The sequence below is a fragment of the Triticum aestivum genome, chromosome 7B (assembly GCF_018294505.1).
Source record: "Triticum aestivum cultivar Chinese Spring chromosome 7B, IWGSC CS RefSeq v2.1, whole genome shotgun sequence".
Classification (NCBI taxonomy): domain Eukaryota; kingdom Viridiplantae; phylum Streptophyta; class Magnoliopsida; order Poales; family Poaceae; genus Triticum; species Triticum aestivum.
The window spans coordinates 120,602,015-120,622,708 of record NC_057813.1 but is presented as its reverse complement, the minus strand read 5'-3'; positions in this window follow the sequence as shown (position 1 = coordinate 120,622,708).

Sequence of the window (20,694 nt, the reverse complement as noted above, 5' to 3'; positions counted from 1 at the left end):
GTGTCTGTATCTTTTAAATTGCTTGCACGATTTTTCCTCTTTGTATTCTTTGTGTCCTTGGAATCATTGGTAGACTCCAATGGTGTCCTGTTCTTCTTTCTCTTCTTATCACTATCGTACAGAACAAAATCTTCATTGCACAATAATGAAGATGCCACTCTTTTCCGGCTGCTCGCACGAGTTGGTAGCATGGAATCAACCCCACTATCTTGTCGATGCTTTGCTAAAGAATCATCACAGTTGTCCTCATCAACTGGGAAGACATGGGGCTCTTCCGGCTCCCTTATTCCCTTAGCCTTGGCAGACCGGTGGTTGCTTTTGGTACCTACCTCTGCACCCACCTCAATACTGACATCTTCATCATGTTGATTTCTTCTTTGTTCACTCTTTCGCACATTCTCATTGTGCCTCAAATTCAGAGGGTCCTATGATTTGAAATGAAGCACTTGTTAGCTTGCAATCTGCGCGAAATAAAAAAACAAAACCAGTTAACTGTAAAATGTGCATCACCAGGAAAGCTTCAAGGCTTGTGGTGGCTTTGGAATGCTTTCGTGAATCCAAACTCGGAGCACCCTGCGATGCATCCACCTCTTTATAAAGCTATGAAACATTCTTGAGACTCTCCTTGCAAGCTGCAACAACAGCTCTGTCTTCTTCATCCTGAATGTGGAAGATCATATGTTAGCTACGAATCTGCGTTAACTTAAAACAAAATCAGTTAGATGAAAAATGTGTATCACCAGCTTCAAGGCTAATCTTGGCTTTTGAATGCTTTCGTGATTGCAAACTAGGAGCAGGCTGTAAATCTTTAGATACGTTCTTCTTGGGGGCATCCATGTAATCTTTTTGTATTCCCTTAGCAGAAATGCCTTTGGCAATGACCTCCGTGTCATCTTTTTGTTTTTGCTGGCGAGTAGTATTCTCTCCTGGGACCTCCATTGGGTCCGCAGGTACTCCCAGGTCAGATAGTTGTATGTCCTCGACTCCTGGGCGATCAGCATCAAATATTCCATAGCGATGGTTCTTTAAAAAAATGTGTTACTGTGGAGAGTATTGACAGTAAAATTATTTATGGAAACTCACAATGGTATACTTACATTGAATTCTGTGATGAGGTCGTCCGTGCGTCTGCCGTTCGCAAGGGTACGCCTAAGGCACTCGTCCATTTTTTTCAAGGGTGCACATCCTATCAAATTGTTGTGCACTGGCCTCCCGCACAATGGAGACAACTTCTTTCAAATCAGCCAATACACGGCCCATGAGTGCCTTATCCTGCAAATCACAAGCAGTTAGGAGCATATGACTTCGATTTTACTTGCAAAGTTACAATATATATTTGTGCGTGATGTTCATCATTTACCTGGCCGTCATTCTTTGGTTTGACCAGCGTCCCAACTAGTGGCGGATTGAAAGGCCGCAGCAGGTCATCGACATACTGCATGTTAGTGTCGTTAGTATCATTCAAAACATATGGTACATAATCCAGGCACACAGTACTAACACTTTACCTCTCCAACCCCTATATAATTTTTGTTGATTATGTTGTCAACCTTCTGTGCCTTCTCGTCACTCCAGTTTTGGATCAGCGGCCTTAACCTTGATGCATACGAGATGGTAGAGTCCAATTGGTGCATCCTCCACTTCTTGTAGTACCACGCCTGCATTACAACAAAAACAGCTTAGACAATTTTCCATAAAATTAAATGTATGGTATGTTAATAATGATTGTATTACCTGCAGAAGTGGTAGGTGGCCCTCTAGATTTGCTCCACCATTTACAAATTTCCTGAAGCTAGCCATAAGATGGTCAAGCATAAGCTGTCCAAAATTGGTGCTCTTTATTGTCTCAATGTTTCTAACAATCCCAAGGTATCTGTTGTCCACATACTGTTGTGTTGTCGGGCATTTATATTTGCCTATGGTGTAGAAGACAAATGGCCTGACAAAATTAGGTGTGCTGTCGCCTTTCATCTTGGCTAGCAATCCTTTCAAAGTTACTTTTGTGTCACTGGGGTCTTTCAGTTCCTTCCACAACTCCAAAGTATCATTGTGATTTGAAGAGACATGATTCTTCCCCATGCAGGGCAGGCCTGTTATATGCTCCACATCTTTTAGTGTGATCCTACATGGTCTCCCATTAATTATAAAGGCATCCTGCTCTGTATCATATGAATAAGCGATGGCCTGGCACAGTAGACGTCTCATTCTCATGCCAGGAGTCTTGAGAAGTTCACCCAGTCCAATCAACTTGATGTACGTCAGTTGCTGTGTGTTTAAATCTTTTATGAACTTCTCGTATTGCAGCAAAGAAGCAACCTGAGTTCCCTGAATGTACAAATAGTGTGATTAGATTCTGTATGGTATTCATTTAAACACGCATAGAACCGACTAATCTATGCCAATATCAAAATTGTGATCTACAGTACTGCATGAAATCATAGAGCCTCTGGGCCATATAATGAACACCAGACATAGAAAAACAAGCTATCTCTGTCGGCAAATTGACTGATAATAGTATTGATTTTTAGTAGAAAGAGCAGACTTTGGTCTATGTACATTACTAAAGTTTCAGGCCTCACGCTTACAAAAATAATTGCATACATGATCAGAAGATCAATAGTTTATAGATAATCTCGAAAAAGGAATGTAGCAGTTCCATTGCAAGCATTCAATAGCACATACTCCTTAGTTCCGATCAGACTAAAAAAGATCAATTAGTAAAGACCATGCAAAATTAAGGGGAATCACCAACAGTCAGTCACTGGAGATTAAGAACTCATTTAGAAAGCCTATGCCCAAAAATTAGCAATTTCACAATTTTAAGGCATATAAACAGAGACGATAACCCTGATTTTATTGCACATCTAAGTCCTATGTGAATTTTATGCTAAGATTCGTGCAAGCCTTTTTTTGTCATTTTTTCTTTTCTTTCTAGACACACCCATCTCCCTTCAGTAAAATAGGGAAAATTATGGGATTGCATGCAGACTTGGGAAGGACGGAGTATGCAGAACACAAGGATCTCGATCGTTACCGGAGGATTCTCTCGATGGCGACCGGCTCCATTGCCGTTCGCTTTCATCTTTTGCTTCGCCAGCTTCTCCGACGTGCCCTTCTCTTTCGTCGGCTTCTCTGACATGCCCTTCTCATTCATCTCAGGATTCGCCGACGCAGGCTTCGAAGATGACGGCTCCGTCGGTTTCACCGACCTGGGAGCTACTTTGGGCGGCGTGGGGTGGTAATTCGGTGTAGTCATGGAAGGCTAGGTATGGGAGGCGTGCGGTGGGAGGCGTGGGGTGGAGTATTTATAGGGGATTTGGGATCTCACGAAGAGGTAGTTTTAGATCACGTAATGTTTTTTTTGGGCTTTCTGACTAGACATGCTTTATTTGGTAACCACGTCCAAACAGGAATCCCTTTAAATTAGGAAGGAGAGAGATAACTGAAGAGATAACTGAAGAGATTTTACAGAGAATATCTTACCTGCCCACGTTGAAATCAGGGGGGCATAGAGATTAGAGGGGAGATCTCTTTAGGCCCACCTGAAAATCAGGGGGCAGAAAGATTAGAATCGTGGGGGGGGAGATTAGGATCAAGCATTGTCAAGCTCGCTCGTCAAAGAGCGTTTCCGGTTGTTGTTTTTAGCAAGTTTTTTTTGAGAATTTTTTTTATATCTCAACCGTGAAGCGTTTGGGCTTCTTGTGCTTTCTTATACGGGCCTATTACAATGGGATGAGCCCATTTTAAATGAGAACATAAGAAAGAAAGCGAGGACTCCAACAGGCGGGAGGACTCCAACAGGCGGGACGAGCCCCGTCCCAATTATTTAGGACGGGCATGCGCGAGGGCGCTTCGTCCTCACTGCCACGACTCTTCAAAAACGCTTCATCTGCCTCTGCGTCCTCTCGATTCCCTCTTCCTCTGCGTCGCCCACTCTCCCAACAATCTGGCTTCTGGAACGGTGAGTTCTCCTTCCTGTCAATTTTGTTAGTAGTTCTCCAGTATCAGCACATACGATGGCCTTCTTCTTGTCAATTTCTTGTTCTCCTGCTTCTTTATTTTGTGCGCACAGATTCAACTGCCTTCAACATGTAGTCCGTTGCCTTATGAGAATTTTGCACACAGATTCATCTGCATGCAACATCTAGTCTGTTGTCTTGTCAATTTATTGTTTTTCTCCTGCTTCTTTAGTTTGTACACACAGATTCATCTGCATGGGCGATGAACAATTCATAGATACATATTTATTCTTGATTGTTGATGCAGTTGTTTAGATAAATATTTCAAGAGCGTAAATTTTCATTGTTAATTCGCATATACTCCCTCTGCAAGGAAATATAACAACTTTTGGCTCACTACTTTAGTGATTTCTTTATAGAGGGAGTGCATGTTCAGTTTAAATTGTTCATGCACTTGTTTACATAAACTTTCAATAGTGCCAGAATTACTATACTATCTTTCATCTCGGCTTAGTGTTATCATGTTATTGTCATGATTCATGTCTTATACTGGTTTCATCAATTACAGTCCTTCGGCATGGCGTTCATCAAAGATTATGCTGTCAGGGCAGATGTAAATACCGTAATTTTTGTGAAGTACATGAACAAGGCTAGCAGTGTTGAGTACTGCATTCGCAGATTCAAATACTGGCTGCAGAACGATGACCAGAAGATAGTTGCACTGGATGTGGAGTTCACCTGGCCTCGTGGTCCAACACAAACGGCTGCCGTGCTCCAGTTATGCGTTGGCATCTATGTCCTCGTGTACCACATAAGCATTGCCGATGAGCACTGCGACCTGCTTGCCGCCTTCCTGCTCGACGAGGAGTACACCTTTGTTGGGTTGGACATCAACAATGACGAGAAAAAACTCAAGCATGTTGGTCTGGTGGTACGAAACTTTGTGTATATCCAGAATTTGTGGAGCGTGCCTGATCCAGTGACGATTAAGCCGAAGTATGGCTTGTCTGACTATGCTGGTTCCATCATCCACCATAGCTACAACAAGATGAAGGATGCTATCACAGAAGATGACCACCATATATGGGCAGAAGCGCCCTTGCCCTTGAAGAACATCTATTATGCTTCCAGGGACGCGTTTGCCACCTACAATGTATACAGGCGACTGGTGAACTTCCAAAAGGGGTTCGAGAGTCTGCGCCAGCATCTCGCCAAACCATCTAGGCGGTCGAGGAAGTCCGGAAGGAAGAATGAATCAAACTAAACTGTTTCTTCTATTTATCTAGCTGATAGTCTGTAAACTTTATTATACTGCTAGTAAGTCGTAAGTTCAAATTTCCTGCAAGTTGAATCATCCTTTATTCTAGCTGTCTTGACTAATTTGATCCGCGTTCAAGAGATATTATACTTAAGACATTTATTTTGTTTCGGTTTCGCTAGCTATGATACAGAATGCGATAGCCATTTTTACCAAAAAATTATTTCAGATTTATAATGAATACTGTTCTCAACTGGGTTTGAATAGAGAAAAATTATTTTTTAATTGCATAGAGAAAGTTCATATTTTTTTAATCAAAAGAAGGGTCGCCCCCCTGATTTTCCATTAACAGAAATCACATGGTCTTTGAAGCCCCTGATACAAACTACAGCTAGAAACTAAAGTAATCAACTAGCAGCACAAATCATACATGGTAGCAAACCCAGCCAGACTTAACATCAAGGTCCAAAAAATAAGACTACGGCAAAGGACAGAAAATATAGTTGAGAGATGCGTAGGCGACACCGCAGTACCCTGTGACTCCACACTTGCGATGAACTGTACAATTCACCTGCTACATGCTCTAGCCTGCGCATGTAGACCATCAGCACCTCTTTGTTTATCACCTTCATCTTCAATATAGACCATCCCATGATCAACAAGCAAATTAGCTAAACAAGAATCATAAGATCACTATACCATTTATTTTGTAATCTCACATTATTCCTGCATTACCAAAGAGCGAAGAACACAAATGATGCCCTTCCCGCATGTCCAATGCAAACACTCATAGGTAGTTCTACCATCTTAACCCTATAATTTAAATTATTAATAAAACCCCTTTAAAGATTCCATTTGCATTACCATCGTTCATGATTATAGCCAGGGAAACAGCAGCCAATAAAGCAACCACCTGTGAAAGCCCTATTTTGAGTCCTGAATAGGACCCAATCCTAGCATTTACTCTAAATGCAACATGTCCTCCTCTCATAGTCATCATCACCCAAGACAGAATACAGACGTAACCCCATAGATGCATAATGGCTATCAACATAGTTTTCGTACCATACCTAGTGTAAAGGACACTTTTGCGTTGTCGTGCTACTTTTGTGGCTCCTCGGTCAGCATGTTCATAACCACCTCGATCTGAAGATCTTCACGGGTGGTGGTCTTGAAACCGAAAAAGAACGGCTTTATGAACCTTGAGCTCTTCACTGTCAACAAAATCACTCCATCCCTTGCCGAAGATGATGCGGCTATCATCACACTTGTGGTACTTGACCGGCATGAAACTGTCATTGCACAGCCGAATGCCAGCAAGCCCATCTCCCGGTATCTCCCCATCTCCTAGGGTCTTCAGGGCATCGACAACTTTCGCCGGTAATCTCTGTATGCACCATCATAGGAAGAAAAATTATCAAATATGTGAAGGAGCAGTAAACAAAAGGATCTTCAGCTACATCTACATATATTACATAAGGATCTTCAGTTATGGGAAACAAAAGGATATGCAAAAACACACATCAGTGTATTCACTGGTTTCAGCTACAATAGCATATCATTAATCTTTCTCTCCATGAAAAAACAAAGAAAATTGCATACAAAATAAAAAATACTAGTACACCAAAAACATACCATCGTCTTTCCTGCTATGTTCGACTTGGTGAAGCGGTGGACAAAGAATACACCTATATAACCTTTCTTCATCACCAAAAGGTCATGTAGGTTACGCTCCTCTTGCTTCGTCAGATTAATTCCCTTTGTTATGATAGCTGATTCTAGAGGATTATGCTCTTTGTTTTGATCGCATGTCCTTGGCAGGTTGCAGCAGTATACCATAGGAATGTCTTCAGTCAAATCGAAGGAGACAAGGTCGCCTTCTCACAGGTCGAAGTCTTCAACAAACCTGCACCAGTTTTCACCACCGATGATCGCCCTTGAATTCCCTTTGTACATGCCAAAATCATACGTGCGGCTCCCTCTCGCTTGAAAAAGCAATGAACTGTCTGGGATGGCGCTGAACTGGTGCCATGTGTAGCATGGCACGATATGTAGATGTAGAATTAAGTTGCTATCTATTTCCTACATTTTGTTAATCTTTAAAGTAGAGGGGAACAAACACAATACAATTAAAAATTGACATGGTTGTTTATACCACAGCTGAAGTGTCCCCATCTAGCCTGATGGTAAATGTCAACCCATCAGAATCAGGCCTGTTGCAGTCCTGTCGACAGGTTATGCACTAAACAAAATAAAATGAAGAAAAGCAAAGGATGAGAATTTAAGAAATGGGCTTATGAATGTAAAAACACTAGGCAACAATCATACAGTATAATCAACAAAGGTATTGCATCAGTAATCAACAATCATACTATTGAACCGCGCGGGTGGCTCGCCCTCCACTCCTCATAACCCCGCAACACAGTGCGTGCCCGCCGCACCATAGCTTGTTCAGACATGCCCTTCTCTTGATCCTCGACCGGCATCATGGGCTCACCCCGAGCGTCGACGCGCGGCATTGGCCCCTTCTCCTCTGCAGCACAACTGAGGTAGTGTTTAGTTGACTTGCAATCTAGGACTACAAGTTAATGGCTGCCTTACATGTCAGAATTTCTTGATATATCCTTTGTTTCTCTTTGGCCTTGCCAAATAGCAACAATTCACTTTTATGGAAATTGATTTTGAGCCCAGACATTTGCTCAAAAGTCCCTAGAATGAATTTGAGATTTTTTACACTTTCCACCTCATCTTTGATCAAGAATATAGTGTCATCAGCATATTGTAGCATATTAATCCCCTTGTCTTCTCCTTTACTTAACACCCCTTTAACCAGATCATGTTTCAGAGCATTATTCATTAGAATGGCTAAGGCATCAGCAGCTATGTCAAATAGTAAAAGGTGACATAGCATCTCCTTGCCTTAAACCTTTAAAAGTTTTAAAATATGGACCAATTTCATCATTCACTCTAACTCCAACATGCCCCCCTCTCATAGTTTCCATTACCCAGTCACACCATTTATCAGGAAATCCTCTCATTTTTAACATTTGAAAACAAAGGGCCATTTTATTTTGTCATATGCCTTCTCAAAATCTACTTTGAATATTAGGGCATCTTCTTTATTCTTGTGGAAGGAATTCAAGGCCTCATGTAGTATTACCACCCCCTCCATTATATATCTGCCCTTGATAAAGGCAGTTTGGGTTCTGGAGATCACAGGGGCCACACATTTAGCCAGCCTATTCATCAATACTTTAGTAATGATTTTAAAACTGAAATTTAAAAGACAAATAGGTATATATTTCTGAGTTTGTTTAGCATCATTCGTTTTTGGGACCAAAGTGATTATGCCATTATTAAGTCTAGCAATATTGATTTCCCTTTTGCAAAACTGTCCACTAGGGCTTTCAGATCCCACTTAACCACTTCCCAGAAATCTTGATAAAAATCATCAGGGAACCCATCAGGGCCTGGGCTTTTGTTTCTTTTCATCCCAAAGACAACCTGATGTATTTCAGTTAGGGAAAAAAGTGCCAAAAGTTCCTCTTTATCCTGTGTACCCAACCTAATTTTGGCGTAAAAAGGAATTTAATCCACTAGCCCAGCTTACAAGTTTTGGGCCCACCCTCCGGTTTCTTCCTGGATTCGCCACTGCAATGCCAAAAAAAATCTAAGTTTTTAAAGAACTGTTTGCTGATATTTGCTGCTATTGTGCTATGCATCTGCACTTGCTCATTGTTATGAAAACCCTAGAATACTGAAACCCTAGGAAAAAAATTACCGAGCAAGCTACCGATGTAGAAAACTTCCTTCAATCTCTGCATCGCCTTCCATCTAACCTCCGACTGAAAATCCTAACTATTTAATCTCCAACTTTGAAAACCATATCCAACTCCTGAAACGGCAACATGGCAAGGAACAAAGAAGTCGAAGATTACAAGTTAGGGTTTCTTACTTCACCTAGTCGCCGGTAGTCGCTAGGTGCTTGCTGGCGGCCTCCCAATCTCACTCTACGCTCTTCTGCTCCAACCGTCGAGAGCGGCGGCGGGGTGGTTTGTGGGGAGGGTGGGGATGAGGGGGGTGGGGGTGTGTGGGCGATGAGGGTGATGACACGGACCGGTCCATGGGTCCAGTTCGTAAAGAAACAACCAAACAGGCCAATAGGCCGCTTACCTGTCACAAAGTAAAACCCTATGTTACTAATAAAAAACACAAAGGAAAATCCTTTTGTCTAAAAAACAAAAACAAAGGAAAATCATAAAAAATAGGGAAATCCTTTTTGGGTGAGTTCAACGTGAACGTGATGGTGAGAGGCTCAAGGAGGACTTTTCTGCGTTTACAACACCTTTGTTTTAGAGAAAAAAATGCACCTTAAAATGTCAAATTATAAAATTGGTATTAATAAGTGCTAAAAATTACTTATTTATAATTGTTTCTTTCCCGATAAAACAAACTTCAATAATGTGGGTAGGTAATTGAGTGGCCTTTCTCGCCCCCACCCCCCTCCATCCCTTGCATATTCGGGCCATTTACCGCATTTCTATGGTTGTAACCTCGAAAGTTCAAGATCTTACGTGGCCACATGAAATCATAGCAGGGAATGGGATGAGTGCCCCGTGTTAAGCTCTTTGGTCCATATATGTGCCATATGTTACCAACGGGAGGCGTGGCCTCGACGCATGCAATCTAGGGCTATGATGCCCGGCTGCTGTCGTTATAATCAATGCAAATTCGTGAGGGGCTAAAAATTCACGGGACCTGGCATGGTGTCATCATACAACCCCTAGAGGGTGTGGTGAAACATCGAGAGCGGCATGCATCGGCCCTCACATAGGCTGTGTGCAAATGGGGCCATATCGCATGTCGGATCAAGCCATCGAGAGAGAATGTGTACGGCCTGTGAAAGGAGTGCGGGGAATAAATGGACCAAAGGGCGCTACTGTTATCCTGTTAGCAGTAGCGCGGCGGGAACAAAACGCGCTAGTACTATAATTGCCACACCGTATCCGACATGCTAGGTATAGTAGTAGCGCCCTTCTAAAAACCGCGCTAGTACTACGGATTTTAGCAGCAGCGCGTTTTCTATCCGCAAGCTACTGTTAAATCTATTTTCACCTCCAAGAAAGAAAGCTAGGGTTTCTGCCTCTCGCCGGCGCCGCCGCAGGTCCGCCTCGTCTTCGGTGGCCCTAGGGCCATGGGGCGCGGTGGATCCTGCCAAGGGCCGGCGGGAGGGCTCCGTTTTCAGTCGTTTTTTCCTGTCTTGTTAGGGTTTGTGTCATGCTCAGGAAGGCGAGACGGTGGCGACTCCCTGAAGATGGAATAAAGGTCTCCCTGCCTAGCCCCCGTTCCGGCGGTGCATCTAGCATCGTTGGTGGGCGTGTGGAGGTGTGTCTCCGGTGGATCTATCTTTGGTTGATTTGCTCGGATCTCGCCGTTGTTCATCTACGTTCGTGTGTCTTCGGGTTGAATCCTTCCAAGCTACGTTATTTTTCATCCATGGCGGTTGCTGTTCTGGTGCACTGGTCCTATGGGGCCTTAGCACGATGAATTCCCAACTGTCTACTACAACAAGTTGGGCCCGACTCCGGTGATGGAGGGGTGATGACGGTGGTGCGCCTTCGGCTCGCTTCAGTGCTTGTAGTCGCCGCTAGGTGGTCTACGGATCTGGATGTAATTTTTATTTCTGGTGTTCGTTGTACTGTCATGATTGGAGATGAATAGATTGGAAGTTTTTTCGCAAAAAAAATCTATTTTCACCTAACCCCCCGTGCGGGCTTCCCTCTCCTCCGCTTCCTCCCCTAATTCCGCACTCTCTCTTCTCCCCCTCGTTGCCTCCGCCGGAGCCCCTGCCCTCACCCTCGCCAGAGGCCCTGCCCTCGCTCTGCGCCGGAGTCTGCCCCTTGACGTCGTCGCGCGCCTGTGCCTCCTCCTCCTCGACCTCGATAATAGCTAGGGTTTTATAATTATCCATTCATTTTACCTAATCGGTACATAGCTAGCGTTAACAAAAAAGCTAGATGCCATGTGAAATTAAATGTGCCAAATATCCCTTCTAGTAGTATTTTTTCAGTAGTTCTCCCTTCTAGTATTTAGTAGTACTGCGCAAAACAAAACAAAATGTCCCTCCTATTTTGCTGTTTTTTAACACACGATTTTGGTGTTCGGTTTATGTTGCCACGTTTGTGGACTGATATTGTGCACTCTTTCTTTTGCTTGGTTGGTTGATTGGTTGGTTCGGGCAAATCTCTGGATGTGCACGATGCCGTATACGTGCATGTTTCTACCTAAATTTCAAAAGTGGCGAATTGTGCGCGGCCTTGACCTCTCTCTCCCAAACAAATTGAATATTCACTCCACAAATCTCGCTCCCGCCTCCAGCGTTCGATCACCTCTACCTATCCACCCACGTCTTCATCGTCGCCCACTACTCGCCGCCGCCAAAAAGCCCACATTCTTGCCGGCGAGGATGATCCTAACTGCCAGGGGAGGGGGCGTGGCTAGTGCGCTCCGTGCGGCGGATGTGGACCCCATGAAGGAACTGGTCGACAAGGACATCGTCGCCGCCAATTCGCAGCCGCAGCTGGTCCAACACAGCACCAACGACGATGAATCGGTTAGTGTCTGCAGATATTAACCCTAGAATTTGCCTTCTCGAGGTTAACCCCAGAAATTGCTCTCTTGTTATTCGTTGCTATTCGTATAAACAATCGTACTGTTTGCCTTTTTTTTATTAATTGTACGGTTATCAGTCTTAGGGTTTGTAAATTTAGATGAATGGATCATTTGTATTCCATTTTTATGCCTGTCTTTCATATAACGAAAGTTTTAGGAAACCAATACAAAGAAAAAACAATCCATATATGCCTGCCTTTGATATAATGTACAATTCTCTGGCATGAGATTGTTTTTCTTCTAATACCAGATTGCAGATTTGGAAGAATGGGAGAACTACCTACAGCTGAGGGAATCTTTCAAAAAGAAAATCTTCAAGTGGCTCATGGCTGCAAAGATTGTGTACCGGCGTAACGGTCGCTATAAATGCCCGTTCTGCAGGAAAGAGAACCAGCATTCCAAAACCACAGCAATTGTAGCTTACAGAAAGAGGTGGCATCTTAAGGCAAAACCTGCTGAGTTGGCCAACAAACTGGGGAGGGTGAAGACCTAAAAGCATATAGTCATGTTTGTTTTTTGTGTTCTATCGACACCAAATGTAAAAAAAATATGGGCCCACATGACAAGTATCAATCTTTATCTCCTTCGACGCTCAGTGCCACATTAGCCAACATGAACAAGTGTTGATATCATTGGACTAACATCCTGGCAAAATTCGATGTCATTCTGAACCTGCTTCATGGGAGGCCTTTCGGGACCGGTAGGGTCCGTCTCGAAGCATGTTTTTGTCGACATCCTTGAAGTGGACCAACAACCTTGTACCTATATGACTAGCATCATTGCCAAGTTTTGTAGCTTTTTGACGTTGTAAGGATTATCTAGGGCTTTCGCGTCGATAAATCATATAATACTTACATTTTTTCTGTGCCTGTTTTTTTTTCTGCGCTCAAGGGTGGGCTGCCATGCATGCGTGTCATTGGGCTGTGTAAAGAAGCCCACCCGTTGGACCGAGCAATGTCCGCCGCCGTTGCATGCACCCGAGCGAGCCTACGTTGCATGCGGTTGCATGCCTGCGTCCGCTTCGGCCTATGTTGCATGCATGCACATACACAAAGGAGCACGCGCCGCAGAGCCGTCCCTGGTTGACCCGACCGACGACACATAGCACAGCACTTAAACTTCGCGTTTTGATTCACACTACAGTTTCCCACGCGTGTACACTCCCGATGCCGCGGTAGGTGGAAAATTTGTTCACATTAGACCCCATTACTGCCACGGTGGCTATTTAAGCCACCTATCATGTTCCTCTTCCTCTCACACCCTTCATCCATCTCCCATACTCTCCCACCTGCATTTTGCACCTGCCCTTCTTCTTCTTCACCACAAACAGCCCCAAGAACCAGCCCGCCGCAGCCATGCAGTACACTAGGCCAACCTACCGCTTCCCCCCCCCCCACACCGTGCTGAAGATGCTCTACCCCGCCGGGGTGTACGTCGAGAGCACCCTTCGTGTGTGGGCGATGGAGGGGCGCAAGGGGGGTCATCAACTTCTTCTTTGGGACCAGCTACGGGCACCTCCCTCGGGGATCTGCAAGGATGTACCGAGTCGAGGAGATCATCCACAATGGGTTGTGGTTGCTATCCTTGCCCACTTCACCAACCCCTTCGACGCGTTCTACCTCCTCGGCCGCGTGTTCTGGTGTGGCTGCGAGTTCATAGCTTTCACCACCCATAACATCTTCACGAACTACGACAACGTCTTCCCCACCGACGAGCGCATGCACACTCTATCGTACCCCATCAACAACACCGCGGAGGAGCAGTGAAGGGCGCCCGGAGGAGGAGCAGGGAGGAGCCTGGTGGAGAAGCGGCGGCCATCTATCTATCTATCTATCTTTTTTAGCTAAAAATCTATCTATCTATATTTGTCTTGGTGTTATTTAAGTTGTAAGCGTACTATATTTATTCATGTTGTGGGCTTTGGTTGGCCCGAATTATCTATATTTATATTATACAAAGTTCTACAATGGTTGGGCTTTTTTGGAACCGTTTTAATCTCTGGCATTTTAGTCACAGGAAAAAATTGTTTCGAAAAAAAAGTCATAGGAAGAAAACAATCACGCGCCGCCCCTCTCATCCAATGCAGAACCGCCGCCACCGTCGTCCTTCCCCTCACCCATCGCCATTACAACCGCAACATCTCCTCCCTCTCCTTCTCCTCCTTCTCGCGGCCGCAACTTTGCTCGTCTCCTCTTCCACATCCCACCCCCTTCTTCCATCCATGCAAGAACCTCGATGGAGGAACAGATCATCGGCGGCGAGAACGCCGACTTCATGGAGATCGCCGACTACGAGAACGCCGACTTCGTGGAGATCGCCGGCGGTGACCAGGTCAAGATGGCCAGGTTGATGGAGATCCGTTCTTTGTTTAACAACATAATGCAGTTGAACTGGACGGCAAAGGCCACTTCGAGGGAAATGACATCCAGGGAGAAGAAAAAGCTTTTCCCCCCGCCCGCACAACCGAGGCACCACATCGAGATCCTCCTGTGGGTGATGGAGTAGGCTAATTCGTCCAGCCCGTGGGACAAGCGCAGGTGGTGGGTGTTCAGATCCAGGGTAGAGTATCCACTGGATCAGGAACCCACGGTGCACGAGGTGCTGTTGCAGATTGTGGAGCCTCCAACCGAGTCGGAGATGACTCTAAAGCGCAAGAGGAGGAGGACAGTGGTCGCGACATCGCTTCCCCGCCATTCTCCATGCTTCCCTCGCCGCTCCCCTCGTCTGAATGGCGGCGGTACCGTTGTTTAGAGTAAGCTTGCCCACTCCTAATCTTCCTACTGCTCGTGCTTACAGTTGTGGTGGTAGTGATTGAGTACATGCTTTTGGGGGCTGGATTATGATGTATATGAACCCTAGGCTAAATTTGTACTGTTGTAGTGGTAGTATTTGATGTTCACCTGCACTTCTACTCCAAAAATTTGTTATGTGTCTTTCTATTATTAAGTGCTTGATACTATATTCGAACCTTTTTTTGAGTTGTTGATTGCTTTTTGGTAGAGCTACCAGCTCTTATGGAGATGCTCATGTTGTATGTCTTGTTCTTCATGATTTTTACTAGCATTTTGTGCAATTAGATGCCATGACAAGCCATGTAGCATATTTATTTATTGCCTCCAACATGCCATCATTTTACTCTATGCATCTCAGCAAGTATAAATCTGTCAGCTATAAAACTTTGCAATTTTGCTTGATGGTTTCCACTAAACTATAAACCTCCCTTTCGTTTTCAAAGTAAGCCACTGACATCCGGGTCCCACGGCAGTCACGCACACACAAATGCTCCCAGTCATGTGGCCCCTGGCCCACTAGTCATCCTCGATGACTAGCCAACCTCAGTGTGCCTCTACCAATAACAGCAGCCCTTTCTGTTATAAAACTATGCAACTTTGCTTGAAGGTTGCCACTAAAAATATAACTCCTATGGCCATGCTTCCTAAAAATTATTTGCATTATGTTGTCGATACTTTCATGCCATGCCTTTTGTTGCTATGACAAGTTTATGTTGCATTGTAAAATCTTGCTCTAAAGTGGCCATGTTAATATAATTGATTGATGTTAAAAGTAAGTTGCACTTGTGAGCTTGGTTTTGTTTGCTTGTTGTAACCATCATGTCAACATTGTTTGTCATTATAACTCTTTCAGCATAACTGTAATTTTCACTAAGTCCTAACCTGTAACAGCAACTTTGCCATTTGTGTTTCGCAGAAAAAAAAACTGGAGTTCACAAGGCTAGAGACCTGGAGTTGTGAGGCTAGGAGGCTGATGGCGCTGCTGCTGGCTGATCCTTCTTCTTCCAGCTTTTGTTCCTCCTTTTCTCTCTACTCGTTGGATTCCTGGGCTACATCCTTATGTGATGTTAATGTATTAAGTTGATCCTTTGAATTTATTGTATTAGATTTAATGTGGAAGTACCTTAATCTCTACGAAAGAGTTGTTGGTTCTATGACTGATAATTTCTAGGTGCATGCTTAAATTCAATATTTAGGGATTTTTTTTCGAATTGTTTGGATTGCTTACCACATGTGTCATGTGGTCAATATTTAGGGATTATTAACATATAAAAACAACAATTTGATCGCCTATGTAAATGTGTACAACATAATTTTCAAGTTAAATTGAAACATGACACGTGCACATGCAATTTGCCAACAAGTCCAGTTGTAGTAGAAAAAGACAGCATGTGCACGTATTCAACCGTGCCTCCTATGATTTTGTTCCATGCTTTTGTCGCCACATGTCTTTGGAAGTAAAAAAATATAAGATGATTTTCTCATAATAAACCGTTTTGGAGAGAAATTTGCAACCAACAAAAAATATCTACTGCCTGCAACTTGGCCCCCGTGGGGATATTAATTGGATCGACTCCTAGATTATAGGGTGAGGCCATCGTGATCGTGAGAGAAGAATTCTTTTTTTCAAGGGAAGGTAAGAATTTTGTGTGGTTACAAAATGTACCTTATTGTAATTAAGGAAATTATTATTTAACAGAAACCTTGCTATTTTGTGGTGTGCGACATATGAGTCTACCCGGGGGGAATGGTTGGCTTGGGGCCGGTGTAAGTGGTGTGGGTCTAATGCGTAAGTGGTGCGCCACGTGAGTCTAGACGGCGGGGGTGCATGGTTTGGATCTAGCTACCTTGAGGTAACGCATCCGGTTTGCGCACTGGGTGCATGCCCGTTCCTACATTTTCATCGGTGCTTTCTCTCGGGTCAACGGAGAACAATCCAAACGCGCATGCTAGGTCCCGGCCTTTCTTGGGTCCCTCGTGCCATATTCGGGACAGTTGCTGCATTTCTAGGGTAGTATCATCGGGAATTCACGATCTATACCACGGCCACATGAAATCATAGCAGGGAATGGGGTAACAATCACATGATAAGCTCTTTGGTCCATATATATGGGCCATGTGCCACCAAAGAGAAGGGCCGCCTCGGAGCCATTGTCCATTGAGAGGAAATGAGTCTGTCCTATGAACGGTGTGCAGGGCCTGCCCCTTCATCTGCTTCAGAACTCTGTGCCGCAAGATGTGGACCCTAGCAACCAAGGCTCGTCCCGTGCGCCGCATGCCAACTAGACCCACACCATTCATGCACACGCGGCCAAGTAGACACTCACCGGTCAACCTTGACAATGTACACAAGACACATGCACACTCATTAGCCATCTAGCCCCCAGCCATGCACACCTAGCCAACTTCACTCAAACCATGCACCGTTTGCCAGGTTCACCCACACCATCCATCCATTATTGACCCCACCTTGGTTCGTTGGACCTCCGACACGAGTCCCTTCCCTCGGCATGCCAGGTATGTGTTGGAAATATGCCCTAGAGGCAATAATAAATTAGTTATTATTATTATATTTCCTTGTTCATGATAATCATTTATTATCCATGATATAATTGTATTGATAGGAAACTCAGATACATGTGTGGGTACATAGACAACACCATGTCCCTAGTAAGCCTCTAGTTGACTAGCTCGTTGATCAATAGATGGTTATGATTTCCTGACCATGGACATTGGATGTCGTTGATAACGGGATCACATCATTAGGAGAATGATGCGATGGACAAGACCCAATCCTAAGCCTAGCACAAAGATCGTGTAGTTCGTATGCTAGAGCTTTTCTAATGTCAAGTATCATTTCCTTAGACCATGAGATTGTGAAACTCCCGGATACCGTAGGAATGCTTTGGGTGTACCAAACGTCACGACGTAACTGGGTGGCTATAAAGGTGCACTACGGGTATCTCCGAAAGTGTCTGTTGGGTTGGCACGAATCGAGACTGGGATTTGTCACTCCATGTAACGGAAAGGTATCTCTGGGCCCACTCGGTAGGACATCATCATAATGTGCACTATGTGACCAAGGGGTTGATCACGGGATGATGTGTTACGGAACGAGTAAAGAGACTTGTCGGTAACGAGATTGAACAAGGTATCGGGATACCGACGATCGAATCTCGGGCAAGTACAATACCGCTAGACAAAGGGAATTGAATACGGGATTGATTGAGTCCTTGACATCATGGTTCATCCGATGAGATCATCGTGGAACATGTGGGAGCCAACATGGGTATCCAGATCCCGCTGTTGGTTATTGATCGGAGAATGTCTCGGTCATGTCTGCATGGTTCCCGAACCCGTAGGGTCTACACACTTAAGGTTCGATGACGCTGGGGTTATAGGGAATAGATATACATGGTTACCGAATGTTTTTAGGAGTCCCGGATGAGATCCCGAACGTCACGAGGAGTTCCAGAATGGTCCGGAGGTAAAGATGTATATATGGGAAGTCCTGTTTTGGTCACCGGAAAAGTTTCCGGTGCTATCGGTAACGTACCGGGACCACCGGGAAGGTCCCGGGGGTCCACCAAGTGGGGCCATCGGCCCTAGAGGGCAGCATGGGCCAAGTGTGGGAGGGGACCAGTCCCAGGTGGGCTGGTGCGCCCCCCCACCAGGGCCCAAGGCGCCTAGGGTTTGGGGAGGGGGCGCCTCCACCTTACTTGGGGGGCAAGTTTCCCCCTCTCCCCCCCCCTTGGCCGCCACCCTAGATGGGTTTTGGGCTGCCGCACCCCTTGGGGTAGGAACCCTAGAGGGGGCGTAGCCCCCTCCCTCTCCCCCTATATATACTTGAGGTTTTGGGGCTGCCATACACAAGAGTTTCCACCTCTCCCTGGCGCAGCCCTACCTCTCTCCCTCCTCATCTCTCGCGGTGCTTGGCGAAGCCCTTCTGGAATACCACGCTCCTCCATCACCACCATGCCATTGTGCTGCTGCTGGACGGAGTCTTCCCCAACCTCTCCCTCTCTCCTTGCTGGATCAAGGCATGGGAGACGTCACCGGGCTGTACGTGTGTTGAACGCGGAGGTGCCATCCGTTCGGCACTAGGATCTCCGGTGATTTGGATCACGACGAGTACGACTCCCTCAACCCCGTTCTCTTGAACGCTTCCGCTTAGCGATCTACAAGGGTATGTAGATGCACTCTCCTCTCTGTCGTTGCTAGTCTCTCCATAGATAGATCTTGGTGACTCGTAGGAAAAATTTTGAATTTCTGCTACGTTCCCCAACAGTGGTATTAGAGCTAGGTCTATTGCGTAGATTGTATGCACGAGTAGAACACAAAGTAGTTGTGGGCATTGATTTTGTTCAATATGCTTACCGTTACTAGTCCAATCTTGTTTTGACGGTATTGTGGGATGAAGCGGCCTGGACCGACCTTACACGTACACTTACGTGAGACAGGTTCCACCGACTGACATGCACTTGTTGCATAAGGTGGCTAGCCGGTGCCAGTCTCTCCCACTTTAGTCGGATCGGATTCGATGAAAAGGGTCCTTATGGAGGGTAAATAGCAATTGGCATATCACGTTGTGGTTTTTGCGTAGGTAAGAAACGTTCTTGCTAGAAACCCATAGCAGCCACGTAAAACATGCAAACAACAATTAGAGGACGTCTAACTTGTTTTTGTAGGGTATGCTATGTGATGTGATATGGCCAAAAGAATGTGATGAATGATATGTGATGTATGAGATTGATCATGTTCTTGTAATAGGAATCACGACTTGCATGTCGATGAGTATGACAACCTGCAGGAGCCATAGGAGTTGTCTTAATTTATTGTATGGCCTGCGTGTCATTGAACAACGCCATGTAATTACTTTACTTTATTGCTAAACCATTAGCCATAGTAGTAGAAGTAAAAGTTGGCGAGACAACTTCATGGAGATACGATGATGGAGATCATGATGATGGAGATCATGGTGTCATGCCGGTGACGATAATGATCATGGAGCCCCGAAGATGGAGATCAAAAGGAGCAAAATCATATTGGCCATATCATGTCACTTTTTGATTGCATGTGATGTTTATCATGTTTTACATCTTATTTGCTTAGAACGACGGTACCTTAAATAAGATGATCCCTCATTAAAATTTCAAGAAAGTGTTCCCCTAACTGTGCACCATTGTGAAAGTTCGTTGTTTCGAAGCACCACATGATGATCGGGTGTGATAGATTCTAACATTCACATACAATGGGTGTAAGCCAGATTTACACACGTGAAACACTTAGGTTGACTTGACGAGCCTAGCATGTACAGACATGGCCTCGGAACACAAGAGACCAAAAGGTCGAGCATGAGTCGTATAGTAGATACGGTCAACATGAAGATGTTCACCGATGATGACTAGTCCGTATCACGTGATGATCGGACACGGCCTAGTTGACTCAGATCATGTATCACTTAGATGACTAGAGGGATGTCTATCTGAGTGGGAGTTCATAAGATGAACTTAATTATCCTTAACATAGTCAAAAGGTTTTTGCAATTTATGTCATAGCTCACGCTTTAGTTCTACTATTTTAGATATGTTCCTAGAGAAAATTTAGTTGAAAGTTGATAGTAGCAATTATGCGGATTGGGTCCGTAAACTGAGGATTGTCCTCGTTGCTTCGTAGAAGGCTTATGTCCTTAATGCACAGCTTGGTGTGCTGAACCTCAAACGTTGTTTGTGGATGTTGCGAACATCTGACATACACGTTTTGATGACTACGTGATAGTTCAGTGGGTAATGTTAAATGGTTTAGAAATGAGGCACCAAAGACATTTTGAAATGTCGCGGAACATATGAGATGTTTCGAGGGCTGAAATTGGGATTTCAGGCTCGTGCCCATGTCAGAGGTATAAGACCTCTGAGGGAGTCCTGGATTAGGGGGTGTCCGGATGGCTGGACTATGACCTTTGGCCGAACTCCCGGAATATCAAGATACAAGATTGAAGACCTCGTCTCATGTC